Raw genomic sequence first — 6,630 nt, forward strand, 5'->3', positions numbered from 1 at the left:
AAGGGTTCATTGTTTTTCATTTCCTAGCGTTCTTTACATAATTACATTTTTTGGTTTGTAAAGTTTGTTTTACAGTTGCCTTTTTTCCAGCTGTCCAGACTTTGTACTTGAGGGCAGACTTCATACGAGAAATATCGGATAAAAGGTGATCCGCCGTTCCAAGGAAATTCTCAACTAGTTTTACTTTCGTTCCGAAGAAACTACAAGTCCCGCCAGCGCTTGTGCCTCAGGATCCTCCTCGTGAAGGCGGCGCCATTTTCAACGTAGGAGGGTGGAGACAGCGGGAGTGTTCGCGAGTGGCGGGGGACCTGGCAGAGCTCGGTCGGCTCCTGGGTAAGAGCATACAAGCGGCATCTCACCCCTTTCTTCTTTAATACTCAGGTGGGGGCTGCAGTGGCCGCCATGTGCAGTTCAGTCATCAGCTCTAGTTGTGTGTTCGGTTCTGTCAGTTCCATGACTTAGCTGAAAAGCATGGCGGAGCCTCGGGCCTCGTGTGGAGCATGTTGAACTCCGGGACCGGGCATCGCTGTTGGTGTTCTGGACCGGGGTCAGGGATGTCTTGTATGAACTAGATCTGTTCTGTTTGGGTTAAAGAAAGCATTGTGACTGGGAAGAAGTTAGAACCGTGCGCAGTCATAGGAAGGGACGTCATTTTTTAACTTGAAGCCCACGAAGAGGCGGTTACAGTCCTCACACTAGAAGCACTGATTTGAAATTGTATTTCGGAAACGAGGGCTATGGGGATCTATTTTAGGCCTGAGTGGAATGTGAGAGCTCTTCAGACTTCCTGCCAAATGTATCCATACAGTGATTCTATGAGAGAGGCTGTTGTGTGCTTCATGTATGCTCTACATAGAGTAACTTCTACATCTGGTGGCTAGCTTGCTGAATACAGGGGCATCAATGTCCACAGAACAATAGTTTAGTTTTTATGTTTTGTTCAAGAATAAATACATATGAATACTTTCTGCCCCCCTTCCCTGACCTCAGAGTCCACCCTCAGCCCCCCGAATGTGTACTTACCGAGTACCAGTTCCCGAGGCCTCCCACGTTTTGTTTTTTACATCCAGCACCGAACCCGCTTATTGTTGGCCTTACCTGTGCAGTAGAGCAACATAGACCCCTTTTGGGGTCTCCTACCCGTCTCCAGGCTGGAAGACAAATACAATAGACTTCTATGGGGTTCTGCTGTGCAGGTGCAGCCAGCAGAGAGAGTACTTTGACGCTGGATGTTGGGAAGTACAGTTCAGACGGGGAAGGTGGGGTCAGGGAAGGCTGGCAGAAAGGAATTGTACTTTTTCTGTAAGTTCACTTATTCTTTAACACACTGATGTCTTACTGTGTAATACTGCAAGGAATGGTAACCTGCGCAGTATGTGCGTTGTTGCCATTCATTTTTAATTAGGGTTGCACAGATACCAAGTACAGTACTCTGTACAAGTACGAGTACATGTACCGATACTTTTGAGCTCCAAGACTACACTAGAGAAAAATTAGGAGGCAGCTGTCATTTGTAAGGAGCACACAGAGCTCCTGGGATTTGTACATATCTGTTTTAATGTACGATTTTGTTTTTATAAATGGATGCACAGATACCAATTTTGCAAGTACTGGTACTTGCCGGGTACTTACAAGTACGAGTACTGATACATTTTTGTTTAATGTGACAGTTTTCCTACAACAATACAGACTAATGATTTCAGGACAGTGGTGGAGTGCCAGAGCCATGTCCCAGCTGCAACCCTGGTAGTTCTCATGAAAATGCCAAGTATCTGCACTGGTACTCGAAAAGTATCTGTGCATCCCTATTTTACTGTTGCAGTAGCAGTCAACCCACCTGCACTGCAGCCCACTGCAACACACATGCTTTGTGGTGTGCTGCATTTAGAGAAGTAAGGCCCCTTTCACACGGCCTGATCAGGAGGGGATTCATGCACTGATCCCCTCCTGATCAGAGCAGTACATAGCAGATGTCACTGCTGTGACAAACTGCAGGGTCACAGATTTTTTCCTCCACCTTGCGATGGAGTAAAGAACTGAAACTCCCGGACCCCAAGTCAGTCTATGGGGAATCGGATGTGAGCGGACATGTGTCCGTTAACTAGGGCTCCAACCAACTGATCGATTATGAGAATAGTTGTCAACTATTCTCATAATCGATTAGTTGGTTGGATCCACACTCCTCCATGCTAGGAGGAGGGCACAGCAAGCAGTAGGCGGGTGCAATAGCCACAAAGAGCAAATAAGTAGCTCTACAACCAGGAGGGAAGTCCTACGTTAGCGTTACGGACAGTGAGACAGCAGAATAATGTCATGGATGAAGAGTTACTCACTTCCCTCCTGGTTGTAGTGCTCCTTATTTGTCGCTTTATTACGCAGGACTCATCATCCTGGTCAAGGAGACAGCACACCTATCCCACACACACATAATTATCTTCAACTACCAGTGGTGCGCCTAAACAATTTTTTCCGGTTTTGCTTTGGGTGCAATAGCCAGCCTGCTATTGGCTATTGCAATTTGAAATGGCTAATAGCGGGCTGGCTATTGCACTAGCCCACTACCTGCTACATTTACATTCGGCTGCCATCTGTGGAAATTTGCAACTGTTAGCTGTCATTCCCTGGCTTAAGCTATTCAAGCGCCATGTGCTTACACTCTTAAACAAAATATATATAAAAGGTGGGAAAAAAGTATTTTTTTGGTTGCGACCTGACAAATTCTTCTGCAGGAGGTGCGTTTGCAAAAAATTGTGCATGAAGTTTTATTCTGAAGTAAACTTTGTTTGTAACCCTGCATTTGTGTATTTCATTTGAAATTAAGGATGGTATTTAATTTTTTCTACCAGATTAATGGAAAAAATAACGATGATGAAAATAATCATTAGTTGCAGCCCTACGGTTTACACCAGTATACCCCTGATACGGCCTGAGTCGGGGGTAACCGGCTGTAAACGCTTGTCTGTTTACACATGTCTGCCCATAGATTCACATTGAGCCTCCGATCGGGTCTGCCTTAAAAAAGTGACAGCTGGATGCAATCGGACTGCCTGAGGGAAAGCGCCTATTTTATTGTGTAAAATTCTGAATGACATTGCTCTAAAATATGTCACCATGGATTTTCTGGAATTTGGTGTGACCAAGTGGGGAGAGGGTTTTTGTTGTCCTTATTACGGTGCTGGATCTGGTAATTGGAGACCTTATTTAGCTCCACATGCAGTTTTGCCGCAACAGATAACGTCTACTAGTAATCCCGTTCGGCAGTGATCTCTCGATCATGTTAAAAACCAGCCGGAAATCGTACGATTCTCGGCTGGTTTTCTAACATGCTCGATATACAAAAGTCGTGCAACCGTACATTAGAAACGGTTGCACGCCTCCCATACACTGCACGATTCTCGTTAAAGAAGCACTCCGGGCACAATAAAACGTAATCCATTGCAGTGGAGCTAGTACTGCACTTCAAGGGCTAATTTCTCATTTTAGTTTAGGGCGTAAAATAAAAAAAAAGATAAAACCTCAGTCCCGCTTGGCTGCTAGAGCCACCCTGCAGCCTCTCTCCAGTAATTTACTGCCATAGTGCTGAATTCCTGCAGTGCCAGACGTATAGCGCTGTCTCTAGTATCCAGCTTCAGTCGAGGTGTGATTTGTACTGTAATCAGCAGCCATCTTTACCTAGTATATTTATTACTCGAATGAACTTAAAGTGACATTAAACTCAGGGGAGTTTAAACCTTAAAGTACCTTAACCATTAACAAAAGTTATTTTGTGTATCATTCGGCTGTAGATCCTCAAATCATCTGAATTGGTGCCAACACTGTCCTTCCTTCTGGAGGGTGGCTACTTTTGTGTGTTGTAAAGTAGCCACCGCTCCAAGCTGCCTGCCATGATAGACTACAATCTCCATACAAATGGGTAAACTAAATTTGAGCTTGTAGTCCATCACAGGAGCAAGTTCAAGCGGTAGCTACTTTACAACACACAGGAACCATGGGGAGTAAAAGTAACCACCCTCCAGAAGAAAGGACAGTGTCAGCATGGCTTCAGAGATGATTTGAGGATCTACTGCTTAGTGATATACAAATAAGATACATCTGTGTTAACCACTTGATGTCCGTGGTGTTAAACCCTCTTCCTGTCCAAGCTATTTTACTGTATTCAGCGCTGCGGTACTTTGACATTTGTTCAGTCATGCAACGCTGTACTGAAATTAATTTTATACCATTTTTTGGGGACAGACAGAGCTTTCTTTTGGTGGTTTTTATTTTGTACTATATTAAAGGAGAACTATGAGATGAGTGATTTCCACTCACCTCATAGTTCTAAGCCGACCTGTGACAATGAGACTGTCACAGGTCGGCTCAGTAGATCGGGAGGTGAGGGAACACATACCGGGTTCCCTCACCTCGATCCTGTCACGGCTCTCTGCTGTGACAGGGGGAGGGGCTGGATTCCCCTCTCCCCGCTCCGATCTGCCAGCGCTGACTGGTGGAACGGAGGGGGAGGGGGTGGGTACAGCTGGCTCTGCCTCTAGGTAGGCAGAGCCAGCTGTCACGCATCTGGGCGGATCCCCTCTTCCCCTCTACAGGTGCGGCGTCTGTAGCTCGCGGTATACTGAGCTTAGGGTAACGGGAGGACGCTAGTTTGTGTCCTCCCGTTACCCTAAGGAGAACTATGGGGAAAAACACTGACCCCATAGTTCTCCTTTAAGGAAAAATGACCCAAACTTTAAAAAAAAAAAAACATTTCCCCTATATTAAATTATAAAACATTTATATTTACACAATTTTTTGGTGCAATATAAAAGCGAGGTCACGTGTAAAAAGACACCAAGCCTTAAAATTGCACACGCGAAACCTCCAAAAAAAGTACAATACCCAAAATTGGCCATAGGGGACACTTGATTGATAGCCCTGAAATGATTGCTCTCACTCTGACGTTGGCGGCAATATGTAACATGTGTAGCACAATTGTCGTTTTCGCGCGCTGGCGCATCAAACGCGTATTTACCTTTATGTGCGTAAACGTGGGGGACAAAAAAAAATTATATTTTTTTATACTGAATGTTATTGCTACAGAGCCGCCAATCGTTTGTATGGGCAACAGCCGGTAACGGCTGTAAAGAACGGACAAGGGCAAGAAATGCCCTTGTGAGTCTGCCGTCCGTTTGTTTTTTCACAACGGGCGGACGGCAAGAGCTTAATAGTTAAGGTACTTAAGTACGTTTTTAAGATTTAACACCTGAGTTTAGTGTCACTTTAAATTGTGCTGTAGTTGATGATTGTGAAAAACTTGAAGTTTAAAACTGAAGGGGAGAAAAAAAATATAGTATTTGAGTAAATTACCACAGTGGGACATAAAGTAGCAATTTTCTCCTGATTTTATGGAATAATTCATTAGTCATTATTAGAGATAACCACTTATTTAACTTGTTTTAAAAAAAAAAAAAAAAACTTTCCTGGAGTTCACTTATAGGGCTATTTCACACCGTACCCAGACCAGATCTGGATGCTTTTCTGCAAACGTAGTCATGTGTGTTTTGGATGCGTTAGGTTGTGTTTGTCTCAACTGACTTTTGCGTTCCGATGTGTTTACATGCGTTTTGGGGCATTCCAGACAAGAGAAAAAAGTTAATGCAGTATTTTTTTTAAAACATTCTGTAACTAAATGCAGCGTTTAACAGGGATGTGTTTTTGGACTAGACAAAAAAATGTTCTGGTCTGCACATGGTGTGAATGGGCCCTTAGAGCAGATGTCAACTGTAACTTAATGACCTATAGTTTGCTTGGGGCCCATTCAGATCACAGTGCTTGTGCCGGCTTGCAATTTTAAATGCACTGCTGTTGTGTTGCAGTGTGTCAACTGTATTGCTCAAAAATCCTTTTTTTTTTAAAGCATGCACTAACGCAGTTCAATAGCGTGAACACAAGACAATTTGCCTTGCCTTTTGGGGAGCACAGCGCAACAAATGACATGATGACTTTACCAGTCATTATGGAGTCCTTGAAGATGAGGAATAATGGTCTTGCTATAACTCTTTAAGTACCTTTTGGGTGTTAAGTTCCCTGATGTTAATGACCGCATTGGATAATCCATGTGCAATGTGTGGCCATGCAGCTGCTTTCCGTTCTCCATTGAAAGCCAACTTGACAGTGCAGGCAGTTTATGACTGGAACAAAGCATTGTTACACTTTGACGGGAAGTGTCTAAACCAAGTCCTTCAAAGGAGGATCACCAGGTATTTTAATGAAACATGTTATTATAGTGAAGCCAGTATAATATGTTAAACCTTATGAGATTTTTAGTGATTGGGTTTACATATAGACTTGTAGAGAGATGTCACTACTCCAAGCCTGTGGGAAAGTCTCATGCCTCTGGAACTCTCGGTGCCGCCAAGGAGCCCAACCACAAGCTATGAATTTAGTAGGAAAGCAGTAAGTCACACACCAATGACATCAGAGCAAATACAACTTTTATTAAACACATACATAGCACACTGCAGCCCCAACTAGGGCTGCCCTTCTCTAATGTTTGACCCAATATGGCTTTGGGTCAAAGTGCAGAAGCACAAACTCCGTTTGGGGGTGTGCATGGCGAAGGGTGGAAGCAACAGAGCTTTGTCCTAATCCTCC

General features: G+C 44.0%; 1 protein-coding gene across 2 annotated transcripts in view; it reads left to right on the plus strand.

The window, feature by feature from the left end:
- Nucleotides 1–234: 234 nt before the first annotated feature.
- NUTF2 (nuclear transport factor 2) overlaps nt 235–6,630 on the plus strand; it is an 83,018-nt gene continuing 76,622 nt past the window's right edge. The window contains exon 1 of one of the 2 annotated variants that reach the window (XM_018564911.1): nt 235–333. The gene's annotated coding sequence lies outside the window, so the exon portion shown is untranslated. The remainder of the gene's footprint in view (nt 334–6,630) is intronic. The other variant, XM_018564912.1, reaches the window with a different exon arrangement.

Source organism: Nanorana parkeri, unplaced genomic scaffold (assembly GCF_000935625.1).
Source record: "Nanorana parkeri isolate BGI_ZX_2015 unplaced genomic scaffold, ASM93562v1 scaffold794, whole genome shotgun sequence".
Lineage (NCBI taxonomy): Eukaryota > Metazoa > Chordata > Amphibia > Anura > Dicroglossidae > Nanorana > Nanorana parkeri.